This window comes from Rhea pennata, unplaced genomic scaffold, assembly GCF_028389875.1.
Source record: "Rhea pennata isolate bPtePen1 unplaced genomic scaffold, bPtePen1.pri scaffold_31, whole genome shotgun sequence".
Taxonomy (NCBI): domain Eukaryota; kingdom Metazoa; phylum Chordata; class Aves; order Rheiformes; family Rheidae; genus Rhea; species Rhea pennata.
Window position 1 is genome coordinate 2,297,333 of NW_026907678.1, and position 20,384 is coordinate 2,317,716.

Sequence of the window (20,384 nt, forward strand, 5' to 3'; positions counted from 1 at the left end):
GCACTTCTTGTCATACTTTTCCCCTGCTTCACAAGTCTCAAAGGCAGAGTCACCTTATACATCCTCTCATATTCTTCAGCCCCTCAGACCTGCCTTCTCCCTTCTTTTGCTGTGCAAGCTCTTCTGATTTGGGGACACCCTCCTTTGCGGCTTTGCCCAGGCCTTGCTCATTTAAAAGCTTGGCAACCAGGAGGAGATGTCAGGTGGCACACTCACCACAAGCTGCTACACTCTTCCCACCGAGTCAGAAGACTTATGCCCAGGGGGCACATGAGCATAATCTCTCAGGAAGCTCTTCACAATTGCCTCCCGAGGATGGATCCCTCAGGAAGGACACGCAACACTGCCAAGGGAAATGGCTGCCTCACACTCATCCTGGAGCACAGAGTTACACAAAGCCAGTTCTCCAGGAGTCTCCCTTCATTCCAGGCACTCCAGCCTGGGCCTTTCTCCTCTCCTCTCCCATCGACTCCATCTCACAGATCAGTTTTGCCAGAACATGTCCTCAGGAAAGGAGGCGCTTGCCAGCAACACCCTCTGGAAGTACAAAACAAGGAAGATCTGCACACCTGCATTGGTGGGACGGTTGCCACAAGGAACACGTGCTGTCCTGCTGATGCATTGGCTACTGCAGACTGAGCAAAGACTCCTCCAACCTTGGAGTCCCCTTTTCCATGTGCTCCTTGGCCCTCAAACACTCCTCACTGTGTCCAGCACTGTGCTTTCTTCTCCCTTCTTTCTCTGTGTCAGCTCTACCGATTTGGTAGCTCACTGTGCCTCAGCCTTGCCCACGCACTGCTCATCTGTGATTCTGTAAACCAAGACACAGAAATGAAACCTCCCACATGAGTCTCTCCAAAAACTGACACATGCTGCCAATCCAGCCAGGAGACCTTGAGTCCTTGGCCACCTGATCACAACCTCTCAGCACTACTACAGGCAACAGGGCAAAAGGAAACAGCTCCCTCACACACATGCAAGAACACAGGGTGCACCCAAAGCCACTTCCAAGAGTCTCATCTCACTCCATGCACTCCAGCACACACCTTCATTCTCTTCTCTCCTGTTACCTCCCCCTCACTTGTTTGGAGTGGACAAGAGAGCCTCAGCAGAGGACCCACTCACCAGCAAGACCTTCTGGAAGTACAGGACAAGGAAGATCTTCTCAATCGCCTCTCTGAGATGGAGACCACAGGAAGGACAGGCAACCCTGTCCATTCCTGGGTGACTGTAACCTGAGCGCACACTTCCAAGGAGGCCCTTGGACCTTTCCGATTCCCCATTTTGCTCCCCACCCCCCATCCCTTTCCTAAATCGACACATTGCACAAGGGGATTGCCTTGTCCCACTGCTTTCCCAGGGCCACATTCTCAAAAGCATGACAGCTGTTACCTTACCTCTTCGGCCCCTCTGCTCCTCTGAGCTGCCTTCTCTTGCCTTCTTTTTCTGGGTGGGCTCAACGGATTGGCTGGATGCCTCTTGCTTGGCTTTGCTCAGGCACTGCTCATCTGCAAACCTGCAAATTAAAAGGACACAGAAATAAAGCCTCATGGGAGAGTCTTACCAAAAACTGCTGCACACTTCCCGGCACACCAAAGACGACTCACATCCTTGGAGCATGTGCTCATAACCTCCCAGCATTGATACAGACAACATCACCAGTGAAAGGGCTGCCTCGCACATGCCCAGGTGACACAAAGCCATGCCCACAAGAGTCTCACCTCACTCATAGAATCATAGAATCAGTAAGGTTGGAAGGGACCTCTGGAGATCATCTAGACCAACCTCCCCACTCAGCGGGGTCACCAGAACATGCTAGATAGGGTTAAATCCAGGTGGGCCTTGAATATCTGCAGAGAAGGAGACTCCACAACCTCTCTGGGCAACCTGTTCCAGTGCTCTGTCATTCTCACAGGGAAGAAATTCCCCCTCACCTTCAGGTGGAACTTCCTGTGCTTCAATTTCTGCCCATTGCCTCTTGTCCTGTCACATGGGGCAACTGAAAAGAGTTTGTCCCCATCCCCTTGACATCCTCCCTTCACGTACTTATACACATTGATAAGTTCTCCCCTCAGTCTTCTCTTCCCCAGGCTGAAGAGGCCCAGCTCTCACAGCCTTTACTCGTAGGGCAGGTGCTCCAGCCCTCTGATCATCTTCATAGTCCTACACTGGACTCTGTCCAGCGTAGCTCCATGTGTCTCCTGTACTGGGGAGCCCACAACTGGACACAGTCCTCCAGATGAGGCCACCCCAGGGCTGAGTAGAGGGGCAGGATCACCTCCCTCGACCTGCTGGCAACACTCTTCCTAATGCACCCCAGGAGACCATTGGCCTTCTTGGCCACAAGGGCGCATTGCTGGGTCATGGTCAACCTGTCATCCACCAGCTCTCCCAGGTTTTCTCTGCAGAGCTGCTCTACAGAATGTCAGCCCCCACCTTCTACTGGTGCCCAGGGTTATTTCTCCCTAGCTGCAGGACTCCTTACTTGCCCTTGTTGAACTTCAGGAGGTTCCTCTCCGCCCAGCTCTCCAGCCTGTCCAGGTCTCTCTGAATGGCAGCACAGCCCTCTGCTGTGTCAGCCACTCCTCCCAGCTTGGTGTCATCAGGAAACTTGTTGAGGCGGCACTCTGTCCCCTCATCCAGGTCATTGATGAAAAAGTTGAACAGGATGGGAGCCAGTACTGAGCCCTTGGGGATTCCACTAGCCACAGGCCTCCAACTAGAATCCACGCCACTGATGACGACCCTCTGAGCTCTGCTTTTCAGTGAGTTCTCAATCCACCTCACTCTCCACTCATCTAACCCACACTTGCTGAGCTTCTCTAGGAGGATGTTATGGGAGACAGTGTCAAAAGCCTTGCTGAAGTCAAGGTATACAATGTCCACTACTCTCCCCTCATCTACCCAGCCAGTCAGTCCATCATAGAAGGCTATCAGGTTGGTTAAGTAGGATTTCCCCTTGGTGAATCCATGCTGGATACTCCTGATCACCTTCTTTTCCTCCATCTCTCTGGAGATGACATCCAGAATGAGCTCTTCCATGCCCTTTGCAGGGATGGAGGTGAGGCTGACTGGCCTATAGTTGCCTGGGTCCTCCTTCTTGCCCTTCTTGAAGACTGGGGTGACACTGGCTTTCTTCCAGTCCTCAGGCACCTCTCCAGTTCTCCAGGACCTTTCCAAGATGATGCAGAGCAGCTAGGTGGCTTGGCAACAACATCCGCCAGCTCCCTCAGTTCCCGTGGGTGCCTCCCATCTGGGCCCATAGATCTGTGGATGTCCAGCATGCCCAGAAGGTCTCTAATCCTTTCCTCCTCAACCAAAGGAAAGTCTTCCCTTCTGTATCCGTACTATGTGATGCTTGATGGGAATGGTCCGTGTTGTAACTTTTTTTATCTGTACCACCTGCTATTTGTGGGAATAGTCTAGTGCTGTATCTTTTTAGTGCCTAGAACAATACCGCTGTGTTAAGCGGGATACAAATAAGTAACGAACAAGGTCATGGAAATCTGTGAGAAAGAACAGCGGTTGGTCACATATAGATTCTGTGGCTGGAAGCCACAGAATCACCATGAGAAGCAGTCAACATGAAGGTCAGAAGCTGAAGAATAGTGAAATAGCAACCCCCAAAGTCAAATGTGGCCCCCGAAATAAGTCTGCACACGTGTGCAGTATCATAGCCTGGTTATGCGACGGGGGCGGAGTTGGGCTGGACTCCCTGCACTCGCTGCCCCAGGTGCCGGGACTCCCGCCTACCGCAATTAATCATGAATGCCGGAGTTTTCCGAAGGAGGGAGAGTCTGCTACACAACAGAGGACCACGTTGCCTCCTCGGGGACGCCCGAAAAGATTATGCCTGCCGACTCTCTCTCTCACCATGCAGATGATTGGGACAAGCATTGAGGTGGTCCTTCTCAAGATTACCATTGGCTCGGTCTGTTTGTAAGTATCTACTAATAAACTGCTTGCTACTGAAGAGTGTTTGTGTGCGTGTGTGTGTGTGTGTTTTTGCTGGCTTGCCAAACCTGATGTTTGGCCCCCGGGAATCTAACTAGAACATAAATTGGCGACGAGGATGGGATTCCCGGGGTTTGCAGCATAGTGAGATTGGTGAAGTGCACAGCTGCACTGAGGCCATGCCACCTGCATTGGTGGGAGTCAGTCAGTGGAGCGCGCAGCTGTACCGAGGCCGCGCCACCTGCATTGGTGGGACTCGGTCAGTGGGGTGCACAGCTATACTGAGGCTGCGCCACCTGCATTGGTGGGATTCAGTCAGTGTGTTTTCTTGTATTTTGCCCGGGCTTGACATTTTGGTGTGTGCGTTGTGGACATAATATTGCTTTGGAGCAAGGCGCCTACTGCTTATCTTTGTCACCGTAGTCATTGCAAAGTATATCGTACCGAGCATAGGATTAGACTTGAGCCTGCTGGTTCAGGCTGTAGGAACAAAAGGGGGGAAAGGGCAGCCCCATTCCTTGAGCGTCCTGGGTGGACGCAAGAGCCATGGACTGCGCTATGTGATAAGTGGGAAACGTATATGGGTGCTTCTCCGGAGCCATGGACTGGGACAAACCCCATGGAAGTGTTAAAAGTACAGGGAAAAATTTGTAGAACCCCCCCAACACATCAAAGACAAGGAGTGATTAAAGCATGCAAGGTGAATGGGGGGGGAGCCTTCCTGTTTGCCTATAAGGTACTGGAGGGACAAGCTCATGAATTAGCTGAAAAGGTAGGACAGCTAGAACAACAGATGTAAGAGCAGAAAACTGCAAATCTCATGCAGCAACAAGCTTTGTTAACCATAACAAATCTGAAACTGAGCAGGGATTAGACCAAGCCTCAGGTCCAGACTGCCGTGTACTACAACATGACCTGCATCCCTTTGTCTTGTGCACTGTTTGGTGGTCAAAAACAAATTCACAACAGATTTGGGCATTCGTGGACACTGGGGCGGAGGTCACTATTATGCACATCAATCCTGATAAACACAAAGGGACACGGACCCCTGTATGGGGTCTGGGTGACCAATCAATTATGAGAAAAAATGACTTACTAAGAATGCAAATTGGTGATTGACTACCTCGTGAATACCGCATCATGATTGCTGCGGTAGATGAATATATAATAGGGATGGATATCTTGCGAGGCCAAACATTAGAAATAGATGGATCCCTCTGGGCATTTGGTACCACGCGGTGGCTGCACATCCGTGCTGTCCAAGTGGGAAAGGTCATGGAAGAAGCACAAATTCCAATTGCTACCACTGTTGTTAATCAGCAACAATATCAAGTTCCAGGGGGTGATGAAGCTATTCAAGCCACAATTAACGACTTACTACAGGCAGGAGTAGTGCGATACGCACATTCTCCGTTCAATAGTCCTAACTGGCTGGTAAAGAAACCAGATGGCAGTTGCAGAATGACAGTGGACTATCGAGGTGTGAATGCAGTCACACCACCACTATCTGCTGCTGTTCCTGAAGTGGCTGCCTTAATACAGCAGATCCACCAGCATGCTGGCACATGGTATGCAGTCACAGATGCGGCCAAAGCTTTCTTTACCATCTCCATTCCAAGGGAAACTCAGGAGCAGTTTGCCTTTACCTGGAATGGTAATCAGTATACTTTCACCGGATTGCCTCAAGGCTACAAACATAGTTCTACCTATTGTCACCAAGCCATCCACCGCACACTCGTGAAAACAGATGTACCTGCCCAAGTACAACTGTTGCAATACTGCAATTGATGATATACTAATACAGGGGTTAAAACACGAAGAAGTGCAAACAGTCCTGGACATGACTGTTTCGTGCTTACAGGAAGCTGGATGGGAAGTCAGTCCAAAGAAAATACAAGGCCCAGCACAGAGTGTCAAACATTTAGGACATGAAGCAATCAGCCAAGGGGTACAAGGAGAACCAGGAAACTCCATGAATTTAGTCAATTATCAAATTGGCAAATGGGCCAAACCTTATGACGAATTGTCTAACACACAGCAACAACAGGCGTGCTTCACTGATGGTAGTTGTACCAGAAAGGGACGCTGGCGTGCTGCAGTATTTAATTCTGTAAGTAAGTAATGCATGGCTGGTCGTAGAAGGGCAGGAAGGTAATAGTCAGTTAGCTGAACTGGTGGCCGCGTGGCAAGCTATTGATGCTACGCCCATAAATCACATTTGTTACTTATACACTGACTCATGGGCAGTGGCACAAGGTCTGGTCAATTGGCTAGGTAAGTGGCAGCAAGACCAATGGCTTATTGGTGCCAAAGAAGTGTGGGGAAAGCAGTATTGGGAATACATATGGCACTTATTACAAGGACAAGATGTTCGAGTGTTTCACGTGGACACCCACTGTGGTAGGCGACACGGGGCGCTGCGGAAGATCACGGGATGTGACGTCCTGACGAGGCAGGGCTAAGACAGGAAAAGACAGTGCGAGCGCGTATATAAAGAATTGTAACGACGCAATAAACGCCATTTGCCGCATCCTCCCTAGGGAGTCAGTGTGGTGTGGCCCAGGGGCGGGCGGGGTTGCGGGCTCCTGACCTCACCCTAACTCTGGGTATTGTTACGACGGCAACAAAGTGGTGACCCCGACATGATAGGGTGAGGGTGGTCGCCGGGGCGACGGGGGTGGCGCCAGACAGACGATGGAAGCAGTGATTAAGGTAATTCACATGTGCGCGAAGGAATGGGGAACTTCTGTGAAGTCGAGCGCAATTTCGGCGTGTGTTGAACGCCTAATCCAGGAGGGTGCTGTGCAGCGTCCTGCTGACATTCTTATCTCATCAAATTGGCCTCGGTGCTCCGAGGTGTTAGCAGAGCGGACTATGTCCGGCCACTCGGGAAAAGACCTTAAGGCTTGGGGTGTTGTGCTTACCCTGCTTCGCCAAGCCCGGGAGGAGCAGGAGGCTTGGCAGGCAGCACGGGGCTTGCTTTATGACTCGCAGCCGCAGGGCACCCAAACGGGGGACCCCTCGAACTCGCCGGGGGTATCCAAATCGGTGACGCGAGCGGCTGATAGCGCCGATGAGGACCATTTGTCCCCATTGGAGCCGCAAGTTCTGCCAGTGCAGCCCGTGTCAGCTGCAGCGCCGCAAACGTGTAACCCTACACCTCCTAGTTATCCTTGGGAGGAGTTGCGAGCTGCCCATTACACTCCGGGCGAGGGAGGATTGCCTCCTGTCCAGGAAGAGCCTGAGAGTGAGGCAGACGCCTTGCTTCCATCAGCCCCCATCGACAGGCGTCCGGTGGTGTCTGCCGACGAATGGCTACCGGGGTGCTTGATTAAACGAACGTGGAGAGACACGGAGACAGCGGGAGGAGAGGGAGATAGGACAAGAACTGACACAGACGCCTCGCGTCCATCGGCGCCCATCGACAGGCGTCCGGTAGTGTCTGCTGACGAATGGCTACCGGGGTGCTTGATTAAACGAACGTGGAAAGACACGGAGACAGCGGGAGGAGAGGGAGATAGGACAAGAACTGACACAGACGCCTCGCGTTCATCGGCCCCCATCGACAGGCGTCCGGTGGTGTCTGCCGACGAATGGCTACCAGGGTGCTTGATTAAACGAACGTGGAGAGACACGGAGACAGCGGGAGGAGAGGGAGATAGGACAAGAATTGACACAGACGCCTCGCGTCCATCGGCGCCCATCGACAGGCGTCCGGTAGTGTCTGCTGACGAATGGCTACCGGGGTGCTTGATTAAACCTAATTGGGGAGCCGAGGGAGCACCGGGGGGAGAGAGGAGCAGGACAGAAGCTGATGCAGACATGCAGAAGTTACGGAGCAGTTGCAGCATATGCGCGGTCCATCAGCGGCTGCGCACTCGTCTGAGCGACAAGATGTGGGCACAACGAGGGCGGGGGGTGAAGGAGAATGGAAAGAACAACAGGACGTGGGGAGAGGTGGTAGTCAAGACAACCCAGACAGTCAAGGCCACTCAGAACTTAGCTCAGACTTGCGCAAGGTGCTCGAGGTGCTGCAACGATTGGAGGAAGAAGTTGGGAGGCAGAAACGTATAGTGCAGCAAGGGGGTGGGAAGCGAAGCAGTGACACAATCCAGCTGCCTAATTGGGACCTTGTTGCTAAAGATGTGTTGCTATCTGGTTTGGCCGTCCGCCCGGGAGCAGCGGTACAGGTGTTTCCTGTGACTATAACCGCAGCGGGAACGGAGTGGCGGCCTTGGGATGCTAAAGTGATTACACAATTGATTAAAACAAAGGCAGAACACGGCCTGAATCACCCGCTCATGCAGGCAATGCTTGATAACCTGTTGGGTGCAGGCCCGGCCACCCCGGCGGACTGTCGCCAATTAGCGCAGATGATTTTAACACCGACTGAGAATGTCCTGTGGAAAGAGCAGTGGGCGAGTAGGCTACATCAAACGTTGATACAGGCGACGCAAGATCCGCAGAGCCCCCTCAGGCACTCCACTTTGGGGCGCCTGAAAGGGTCTGATGCAGGGCTAACCGCCCAACAGCAAGCGGCCGGTCTACGGACTGCAGAATTGAACGCCACAGCGCGGGCAGCCCGTGAAGCGTTCAATGATCTGCAGCGTTATGTGAAACCCCCCGAACCATGGACACAGGTGAAGCAAGGATTAACGGAAAATTTTGCCGATTTTTGCAACCGTTTGCAGGCCTCCCTAGAATCGGCAGCAACCTTGCCGGGGGAGGCCAAGAACGCAGTTATGCTGGAGTGTATTCGTCAGCAGGGCAATGAGCAGACTAAGAGCGCACTGCTCACGGCGCCAAAAGGAGCGTCGATAGGGGCAACCATAAAGCATGTCTTGGAGCATGCCCAGAATGTGCCGTCCGGAGTAACTTTTCCTCGCAAATGCATAGTGCATTTGTGCCCCACTCTAGTGTGCTAGCGGCCATGATAACGAAGATGCGGACGGCCGCTCTGCGTATGTTTGGTACTGAACCCTCCACTCTCTGGCTCCCATATAAAATTATGCAACCAAAAAAAAAAAAAAATAGTGCTAGCTTTAGAAGGCTACCCTGGGAAGATACGATGTGGGCCAACGCTCCAAGGTTGGACTCACTTGCGCATTATTCACCCATCCGCGTCAGTCCGAGTACTGACGTGACCTCAACCAGGCCTGACAGTCTTTACAGACGCCTCGTCACAAACGGGCCGAGCGGTAGTAGTATGGCAAGACAAGGGTGAATGGCAGTCTGCTTCTGCCCAAGATACCGCTCAATCAGTACAATTTTTGGAGGCAAAAGCCATGTGCCTGGCTCTCGACTTACCGTATGAGGGCCATGTAAACATTGTCACAGATTCTATGTTTGTCTTTAAGCTCCTGGCCTCCATGGCCACGCCCGGCTGGGCGGGCACGGATATTGCCTGTATGCTTGAGAGCCATCTACAGGATCGCGGAAGTACTGTGTCCATATTACATGTAAAGAGCCATTCCAATGTCCCTGGATACTACCAAAGGGGTAACGCAGTGGCAGACCAAGCCGCGACGCGGGTGTACACCCTTCAGGATGCGCGCGCACTCCATGACCACTTTCACATAGGTGCACGTGGACTAGCCAAATCGTGCAACATTTCCATCTCAGACGCAAGAGCAGTGGTAGCCACCTGCCCATACTGTCAACATAGCCCTTTGTGGGGGGCGGGAGTTAACCCTCGAGGTCTAGAGCCTAACCAGATCTGGCAGACTGACTTTACCTGGTATGCACCCTTTCAACCGCAAGCGTGGCTTGCCGTCACCATTGATATGGCCAGCACGTACCTTGTGGCTACCTGTCACCGTAAAGCAACCGCCAAAGCCGCACAATCTCATTGGGAAACAACAATCGCTGTCTTGGGACTTCCTGAGGTCATCAAAACAGACAATGGAGCCGCATTTGTTGCTCATAGTTCCCGGGAGTGGGCCAACAAATGGGGCATCCAATTAAAACAGGGAATTCCATATAACAGCCAAGGTCAGGCCATAGTCGAACGTACCCATCAAGTTCTGAAGCAACGCTTACGGGCGCTTGGGGAGGGGGACGGATTGGGCATAGGTGGGAAGCGTGTCCCCTTACCCCTCCAGGCCAACCTTTTAGCTTGCGCACTATTTGGCCTGAATCATTTTGTGCGCGGGGAAAATCGAAATGCTCCGGTCGACAAACATTGGGCCAAAGCAGCGGTGGAAGACGGCCCTCCAGTCAGGGTTCGAGATCCTGAGTCAGGGGTCTGGGAGGATGGTTGGACCTTTATAACAGGAGGAAGAGGATATGCGGCGATCCGCAAGGGAGAGGCAATACGCTGGGTACCAGCACGTCCTGATGTCCATAAATAATACTCACCTTAGTTCTCAAGTGTCTTTTGCAGGTTCCGTAAGGAGGAAATACGTTCTTGTGACCAGCTGATATCATGAGAGCAGCGTCGCGGGAAAGAGAATGATGCCAAGTTCACAAGGATTGGGAGTTGCTATGCACGCTTAGCTTTGCTTTAGGGCTTTCACACTGGCTTGAGAATTACAAGGCTGCAGCCCGCTTACAGCACTGGCATCCCTGGCTTTGCCGCATGTGTACGCAGCTTGAGGCGTACAATTAATGAGTTACGGCGTCCTCACTCTGGGTATCAACGTCTCCTGATGATTCAAGAAACAACGACTGTATTGTAGCATGGAGAGGGGGACTTGTGGTAGGCGACACGGGGCGCTGCGGAAGATCACGGGATGTGACGTCCTGACGAGGCAGGGCTAAGACAGGAAAAGACAGTGCGAGCGCGTATATAAAGAATTGTAACGACGCAATAAACGCCATTTGCCGCATCCTCCCTAGGGAGTCAGTGTGGTGTGGCCCAGGGGCGGGCGGGGTTGCGGGCTCCTGACCTCACCCTAACTCTGGGTATTGTTGCGACGGCAACAACCCACACTAAAGAGTCCACAGAAACAGCAAAATGGAATGCGCATGTAGACCAATTGGCTCGCATCCACCGCCTCACCATCACAGCCCCTGAGGAAGAGGCGTTAGCAAAGCGGGCTCGTGATAAAGCTGGCCATGCAGGGCGAGATGCTACCATTGCATGGGGAAAAGCGCGGGGTCTGCTATTGAGCCAAGCATTAGCACAGCAAGTCATTGATCAGTGCTCCGTTTGCCAGATGCTGAAGGAACGGAAAGTGTTATCTCAACCATTGGGACAGATCAAGCGAGGAACCACGGTGGGGGGAAGTCTGGCAACTTGATTATATGGGTCCATTGAAGCAACATCGACGACAGCGATATGCCTGTGTAGCAGTAGATACCTGTTCTGGGCTTGCTGTCGTCATTCCTAGCCGCTATAGTAATGCTTTTATAACTATTCAATGTTTGAATGCCATTGAGATGGCATTGAAATACACTGATATTGAAATACAATCAGATTGAAATACAGTCAGATAATGGTTCACATTTCAAAAATAAAGCAGTGCAGCAGTGGGCAGAAGAGCAGGGAATTACGTGGACATGGCACCTCCCTTATCATCCCCAGGGAGCTGGCTTGGTAGAACGGATAAATGGACTGTGAGAGGAGCAGCTCTGGAGATTAGGAGGAGGCTCCTTTCAGGGTTGGGTAGACCACCTTCCAGAGGCTGTTCGTATCTTCCCAGTCTTGGTACCACCTGCTTCATGGGTTCATGTGTATTATGTCCACAGCGTAACACCAAGTCAGCCACCATCAACTTGGTTTACAGCAGCTCGCGTCTGGTACCAACCCCCTTTACAGCCAGTGCCGTTTCCAGCCGAAATACTTGCAGCTGATGATTCGCATGCAGTAACCATTGTCATTCAGGGCGAGCAACAGTGGAAGCGAGCAGCAACTGAGCACCTTAGGTGAAGAGAGTTGTCAGGGACAGAAGAATGTTGTCTTCCCCTCCCCCCTCTTATTTTCCCAGGTAAGCCTGTGTCGGAGGCGGGCTTGCGGAATCATAAGACGACCCAATATGAGCTAGCAATATGATCCGTTTATTTCAGCAACTTAACCTGCTTATATACCATCGTATGCTGTTCACACGCTCAAGCATCCAGCTGGCTGTATCTAATTGGCTTACTACTATAGTTCACGCCGCAAAGCTCTGTGCTATTGGCTATCCACATATTCACTGTCCTGTCTCGCCAACCCCTTCATTCTGTTTTTACATAGCATTCATTCTTACTCCCTCATTACTTGTCCTTCAAGGTGTCTCCAAGGTTACTCCATATCAGCAAGTCAGGGTTGCTCATTTGCACAGCCTGATATCCATGCTCGTCCAGCCAATTCTCTACAGTTCCCCCGTTTTTCTTTTGAGCAACCCAAACTTGTTGAAGAGCCTTGGAGAACATCCGCTTAACACAAATAAAAGTAATACGGAGGAATACACCCAGCAAGCACAGCACAACTGCTATCCACAATAGTTCTTTGATCAAACTTAACAACCATTGAGGCAAAGGGCCAAACAAACCCTGTAGCCACCCGTCCAAAAGTCCATGCTCTTGTTGTATTTTCTTCGTATGATCTTGTAGCCACCGAATCTTCTTGTGGATAGAGTCACTGTGATCTGACAGGTTCAAGCAACACATTCCCTCAAAGTCCTCACATCCATGTCCTTGTGCCAATAGTAAAAAATCAATTGCTGCACAATGGCTTACATTTAGGGATTGACTACAATTGTGAACGCTGAATGGCTTAAAATACTAGATCCTAAAAGTGGGAACTCCTACCAGACACGTTCTAAAGGGATCTGTAGCAGATGCCATGAAAAGGCAAAAAGTGGACTGTCCAGTATGATTAGCCCAAGTAATGCACAGATTCTGTCTCACATCAATGTTTGTTAGTGCCTCAACAAGCAGCGTCTGGGCCTCCAAGCAGATGAGCCAGAGTATCAACGGATTGACCCAGTCCATCGTGGTCGGAGACGTCCGCTTGATGCCTTTCAGTGGTGGAGGCCTTAGTCCATTTGCTGGGCACCCACAGTGGACCTGAGGGGGTAGAAACACACATGTAACCTCTTCCAACATACACAGCCTCTGCAGGTCCTTCCCAAATTCCAGTTCGTGGATTCCGATACAACACCTTGGCCACCTGTGGTGTCACCGCTTGTTGTACATGCTGATTGTGAACCACCACAGGAGGAACCTCGGAATCCCCAAAAACGCACAAGTGATTCAACACAAACAAGGTCTTATCCAACCGCTCTTTAGCATCTGTTATGTCAGAATACTTTTCCAGATAGGTTTTCAGGGTTCTATTAGCCCGTTCAATGATAGCTTGGCCTGTTGGTGAATTTGGTAGCCCTGTCGTATGCCTAATTCCCCAGTGCATCATAAATTGACGCGTGCTATTACTAGTGTAGGCAGGGCCATTATCAGTCTTTATATGTTGTGGGACCCCCATGATCGCCATGCACTGTGTCAGGTGTTTACGGACATGTAAGGTTTTTTCTCCTGGCTGTGCTGTGGCCCAAATGAATCTCGAAAATGTATCTACCGTAACATGCACATATTTCAATCTCCCAAAGCTAACAATATGGGTAATATCCATTTGCCAAAGCTCCAGGGCTTTCAAACCTCTTGGATTGACTCCTATCCCTAACCCCGGTCCATGATGGCTGCATTGTGGACAGGTACGCACAATGCCCTGTGCCTCGGTAATCGTGAGAGAGAATTGTCTACTAAGGCCTTTGGCATTCTGATGAAACCGATTGTGTGAGGCCCGCGCCACCTCAAACTGATTTAGGGGTTGAATAGCCATGCTAACCAATTGATCTGCCAGGTGATTACCTAACCCTAAACCTTCCATTGTTTGATGACTCCGTACATGAATAATACAATACGGTTGCGATCTTTGCCGTAAGGCTTGTTGCAACTGCATAAATAGGGCAAGCAACCTAGCGTTATGTACCTGCCTGAGCACAGCATCTTCAATCCGCTGAACAACACCAGCTACGTACAATGAATCCGTAACCACATTCAGTGGTACGTGCATCCAGTGAGTCACTGCCCAACAAACTGCTGCTAACTCCAATGTCTGCAAACTGTCTCCCACCACTGCCGGGAGGACCTGATGCTGCCAACGCCCCTTGTCCTGCCACGCAACGGCAGCCTTTCTGTTGGCTTTTCCTGCATCTGTGAAGGCGGTAACGGCATTTTGAAGTGGCCGCTCCGAAAATAGCGGCTTGCCCGCCCATGTTTGTGACTGTAAAAATCCGCTATCCTTCCCATTAGGCACATGGGTAGACAGTAATCCTGGTCAGCCTAGGAGTGATAGTTGCAGTGCCGTGGAGTGGCGCAGCACCCATTCCAAATCTGCTTGTGCCATTGGTATGTGAATTGTATCGGGCTCCTGTCCGGTGATGGCCACCTGCCTATCCCGTCCTTTTCTAATCACTTCCCCTACTTGCTCCAGGCACGTAACAATACTACGCTTCGGCTGGAGAGGGAGAAATACCCATTCCAAAACCACTATCACATCTCCCCCCCCCCTTTTTTTTTTGGCCACTGCATGATGACTGCACACACTGAGGTCGCAGATAACAATACAACAAGCCTATATGGCTCATCTTCAAACCGACGAGATGCCCATCGTGATGTGACTAAATCCGTTAAGTGCTGTAAACAAGCCTGTTGTGCCGTAGACAAACGGACAGGGGTAGCTGGATCCAAGCCCTTTAATAATGGGCGAAGAGGCTCCAGCTCCTCATTTCGAATGCCTACTACGGCCCTGACCCATTGTAAATCTCCCATAAGTTTCTGTGCATCCCGTAGGGTGTGGACGGCAGTCGTCAGTGTAACCTTTTGTGGTCTGACCATAGTATCACTAATGTGCCATCCCAAATATTTCCATGGGCTGGTAACCTGTATCTTTTCTGGAGCAACCTGTAATCCTCTGACCAGTAACGTATCATGCAAATATTTGCTTTGATGGTGTGAAAAGGGAGCAGCCTGGGCTACTAAAATGTCATCCACATAATGATAAATGATTGCTTGCGGCCATGCTTGACGGATGGGCTGCAAGGCGGCCGCTACAAACAACTCCCCATTGTGTGAGGCACTCCCGTCCCACCAACTCATTGACCCCTTCAGGTAGTGGCAGGACAGTAAGGAGTATGCGGGCCCTGCGTTGTTCAAGGATCAGCTCCGCAGGCTGCAAAGTTACCATGGCTTGAGCTGATCCCCCCACACCCGCAATTGCATCCGGAGACGGACGAACTGGCCAGAGTGTGGGCCAAACCGTGGCCGACATGATCGTAACATCAGCTCCTGTGTCCAACAGCAGGCAAAAGTACCGCTGCTCACCGGCATAATTTACCTGCACCGAGACCGTCGGTCTACGGTTCATGTTTAGAGTTAGACAAGCTAGTGGGTCAGTACTTCCAAACCCAGCATTTCCCCGCTGGGGCAACTCTCGAAGTTGAGCAGGATTGGTCAATTCTGCTAATAACTGCGGAAATGGGACTATTTGGGCAATTTTACTTCCCCTTGGTATAAAAATGGGAGGAGTTAGAGTATATGCTACTATCCAAACCTGACCCGTATAATCAGCATCAAGAACCCCAGGGCATACAATGATGCCCTTCAAGCCGGCCGAGGAGCGGCCTAACGAAAGGCTCTCCACTCGATCGGGCGGCTTGTGCCACCCTGTTAGAATTTTCTGTGGCCTGGTGTCAATCAGGGTGATTCCTACTGCTGTTGCCAGGTCGCACCCCAAGCTCCCGGCAGTGGCTGGAGTCCCCCAACCTCCGGAGCCGGAGGAGGGGTTATTGTTGTCTGCGCGCGACCCCCTTTCGCGCTCCGCAAGCCGTTTCCCAGGCGCCGGCATGCAGCAGAGGCGTGAGTGTCGCTTTGACAGTTCTCACACCACACTTGTGCCTCCCTGCACTGTTTCCGGGTGTGGCCCGGTTTCCCACAGCAGAAGCAAGCCCCTAAGTTCAGAGGCCTCTTCTGCTGGGCCGGGCCCTGTAAGGCAGCGGCAAGCGCCTGTGTCTGCTGCGCCACTGCTTCTGCAAGCGATTTGCTCTGCTGTTTAACAGCAGCGGCGACCGCCTCAGACACAAACGCAGCTTGCTGCTGGAGGCCAGAATCAGCCACTCTCTCCAGCATCTCAGAGAGTGTGGCACTCCTAGGCAAGGTGCTTAGCAACATTTTCGTTTTCGCATTCGCATTCTCAAACGCAAAAGCACGCAACAACTGATCCTTGACCCCCTCCCCGATCTTGTGAGACACCTCAATAGACGCCACAAGCTTGTTGATAAAGGAGTCAAAGGGCTCCTGGACTCCTTGACGCAATGTAGCCCAACTGGGTGGCCTCTTTTCCATCGGCACCCTCCACAGCGCGTTTTTAGCTGCTTCGGCAGAGGCGTTGTGGAAATCCGCCGGAAACTGCAGTTGTTGAGCAGCGGCAGCATAAATTCCTTTGCCCATCAGCATATCCAAGGTGACATCTCGCAGGGGATCAGTTTGTGGCCTCGGCGTGTTGACCACCTTGCGACAGCCCTCCTCCCAATATCGTTCCCACAGGAGAAACTGCGCCGGGGTCAACACCAGTTTTGCCACCGAAACACAGTCATCCGGTGTCATGACATTTGATGCAAACAAATACGTAATCATTTGTTGTGACAGCTCTCCGTGTAATCCATAGGTAGCAACTGTATTGCGAATTTGCTGCATCAACTTCCACTCGAAGTGGTGATACCTAGCAATGGCTTGACCACCTCCATTCGTAATAGTCACAGGGAAGGCGGAGGAAGGACAGGCAGCGGTGGCCTGCCACTCACCCTCCAAAAAGGCATCGTGGATCACCCCTGACCACCGATGTTGTGTATTCAAGGGCTTTAATTGCACTCCGCCAGAAGAGATAACAAGCACATCACCCACTTCTCCGGCTCACAAATTGCTCATGCGCCGAGTAACTTCCTCCAACAGATGGTCTGAAGGCCGAGGCCCTGAGCGGCGCGACCGCGGTGAAGGAGGGGGGTCAAGGAAGCGGTCCTCCTCCTCAGTTTCCGCATGCGCACTCCTTGCCCCAGCTGTTTTCCCTTCATTATCACTATTCTCGTTCTCTGGCAGAGGCGTTGCAGAGGGACGGCAACAAGGGCCCCCTTGGCCTTCGTCCAAACGAGAAGTCTGCCCCTCCTGCTCTGCCTGGCTCTGAGCTGCTTTTGCCCTTATCTCCGCTGCGCTCTCAGCCACAGGAACCTCCATTCCTCCTGCAGAGGACGGGCTCGCAAAAAGCTGTGAGGGAGTAACTGCGGGAGAGGTTTCCGAGGGGCAATCCCCCAGCATTGCCGATGCGGCACATGCGACCCTTTTTTCTGCCTGATATTTCTGCAGGGCATTGATCACCTCCCGCCATTCGCCAACACGAAATACCAAGGTGGGGTCACTTAAATGTCCATGCCCCCTAGCCCACTCACAGAGGGCAAGTAACTTCTTAGTAGAGACAGGCGCCTCTCGCTTAGCGAGGAATTCCGTCAATAACTGTATTGCCGCTTCTCGTTCCATTTCTATGGCAAGGATCAGCGGTCTTACCGGCACTCGGAAGGCAGCTGCACGAATTCCTCTTTAGTGCGCACACGGCCTTTCCTCCAGCTCTCATAGAAAGCAGGTTCACTTATATCTTCGGGGTCCCTGTTCGGGCGCCACTTGTCGGAGGCGGGCTTGCGGAATCATAAGACGACCCAATATGAGCTAGCAATATGATCCGTTTATTTCAGCAACTTAACCTGCTTATATACCATCGTATGCTGTTCACACGCTCAAGCATCCAGCTGGCTGTATCTAATTGGCTTACTACTATAGTTCACGCCGCAAAGCTCTGTGCTATTGGCTATCCACATATTCACTGTCCCGTCTCGCCAACCCCTTCATTCTGTTTTTACATAGCATTCATTCTTACTCCCTCATTACTTGTCCTTCAAGGTGTCTCCAAGGTTACTCCATATCAGCAAGTCAGGGTTGCTCATTTGCACGGCCTGATATCCATGCTGGTCCAGCCAATTCTCTACAAGCCTGGACTGTACCTCAGCCACAACAGAATGTCTGGGTGACTCTAGCCAACGTCACGGGACAAGATCACCTGTGCTTAAGTACTGCTACTCCGCAGAACCCGCTCTCTACCTGCTTAGTTGGCGCACCGTTGATGGCAGAATAATTAACAGCACTGTGTAACACCACACTCAGCAGCGGCCAGTCTCATGGTACACAGTGGAACAGCTCCTGGGATGGCTGGCTATCGCAAGCAGGCATATCGTCTGCATTACCACCTCAAGAAATGCAGTTTCTAGGGTCTTTGTCCACTACTTATTCTACTATGTTTACCTATACGGGGAAAAATCAGTCTGCAACCTGGTGGGTGAGCAGTACCAAGGCAATTTACCAAAATGCCACTGCTTGGTGTAACATCACTACTACCAAGTGGAAAACGTCCTTTAAAACCGCAAGTGCTCAAGCATTAGCTACATTAACTAAACTTGTCTGTTGGTTAAGTAAATTTAGTAATGCTACCAGTAGTGCTTTAGCTGGTTTGCTGACTGATGTTGATTCCGTACGATAAGCTACATTGCAGAATCGTGCTGCCATTGATTTTCTATTGCTAGTCCATGGTCATGGCTGTCAAGATGTTAAAGGCATGTGTTGTATGAATTTAAGTGATCATTCGCAATCCATTTATGCAAAGATTCAAGAACTACAACACTTAACAAAGCAACTGCAAGTTAGTGATGAGTGGAATCCTTTTGGGACGTGGACATGGAGATGGCCTTGGCTACAGAAATTATTGCTTTTTTGCTGCTTACTATTTGTAATTTTCCTTCGTATTTCCTGTTGTATCCCTTGTATGCTATCGTTATTACGTTCTATTACGGACTCCCTTTTACAACACCACGTTGTTCGTGTGGTGGAATATAGACGTGTTCCAACAACGGACCACGCGGTGGCATGTATCTGTACTACGTGATACTTGATGGGAATGGTCTGTGTTGTAACTTTTTTTATCTGTACCACCTGCTGTTTGGTGAGAATAGTCTAGTGCTGTAACTTTTTAGTGCCTAGAACAACACTGCTGTGTTAAGCGGGATACAAATAAGTAACTAACAAGGTCTTGGAAATCTGTGAGAAAGAACAGCGGTTGGTCACATATAGATTCTGTGGCTGGAAGCCACAGAATCACCATGAGAAGCAGTCAACATGAAGGTCAGAAGCTGAAGAATAGTGAAATAGCAACCCCCAAAGTCAAATGTGGCCCCCGAAATAAGTCTGCACACGTGTGCAGTATCATAGCCTGGTTATGCAACCGGGGCGGAGTTGGGCTAGACTCCCTGCACTCGCTGGCCCCAGGTGCCGGGACTCTCACCTACTGCAAGTAATCATAAATGCCGGAGTTTTCCGAAGGAGGGAGAGTCTGCTACACAACAGAGGACCACGTTGCCTCCTCGGGGACGCCCGAAAAGATTATGCCTGCCGACTCTCTCTCTCACCATGCAGACGATCGGGACAAGCATTGAGGTGGTCCTTCTCAAGATTACCATTGGCTCGGTCTGTTTGTAAGTATCTACTAATAAACTTTTTGCTACTGAAGAGTGTTTGTGTGTGTGTGTGTGTGTGTGTGTGTTTGTGCTGAATTGCCAAACCTGATGTTTGGCCCCCGGGAATCTAACCAGAACACCTTCTCCGGACTTTCTCCCTCACGTCCAGGCTACAGGATTAATGAGGGCTGCCCTTAGCAGTGAAGACTGAAGCAAAGAAGTCATTCAGTAATTCTGCCTTCTCTGTATCCCTTGTCACCAGGGCCCATGCCCCATTCAGTGGCAGGCCCACATTTTCCCTAGTTCTCCTCTCGCTGCTGATATATTTGAAGAAGCCCTTCCTGTTGTCCTTGACATCCCTTGCAAGGCTCAACTCCAAATGGGCCTTAGCCTTCCTCGCAGCATCTCTACATACTCTGACTACATTCCTATAATTCTCCCAAGGAGCCTGTCCCCCCTTGCACATTCTGTGTATTTTCTTCTTCTGTCTGAATTTGGCCAAGAAATCCTTGCTCACCCATGCAGGTCTCCTGGTCCTTTTGCTGCACTTCTTACTCATAGGGATGCACCGCTCTTGAGCTTGGAGAAAACCTCAAGTGCCCAACGTGGGGCTCGAACCCACAACCCTGAGATTAAGAGTCTCATGCTCTACCAACTGAGCTAGCCAGGCCACCTATTTGATGTACTCCGGCATGTGCCTTGGTCTTTTTGCCTGTCCCCTCCACATCAACTCATCTTCATTGAAGGAAGATGTCCGCAGGAAATTATGCCCTTGACAGCAAGGCGCTCCTCTCGAATGACAAAATGGCAAAGCTCTTCACATCTGCACCACTTGGGTGGTTTGCACAGGAAGGACGTGCTGGCCTGCTCATGCATGGGCCTCTGTGGACAGAGCAT

General features: G+C 51.2%; 1 long non-coding RNA gene and 1 other non-coding gene across 2 annotated transcripts; one reads left to right on the top strand and one right to left on the bottom strand.

Annotated features, from left to right (window-relative positions):
- Positions 1-6,357: 6,357 nt before the first annotated feature.
- Positions 6,358-10,786, top strand: LOC134154445 (uncharacterized). Its single transcript, XR_009961363.1, has 2 exons — positions 6,358-6,666; positions 10,337-10,786. It is a non-coding gene; the product is annotated as an uncharacterized LOC134154445 (long non-coding RNA).
- Positions 10,787-20,084: 9,298 nt separating this feature from the next.
- Positions 20,085-20,157, bottom strand: TRNAK-CUU (transfer RNA lysine (anticodon CUU)). Its single transcript has one exon. It is a non-coding gene; the product is annotated as a tRNA-Lys (tRNA).
- Positions 20,158-20,384: the final 227 nt, after the last annotated feature.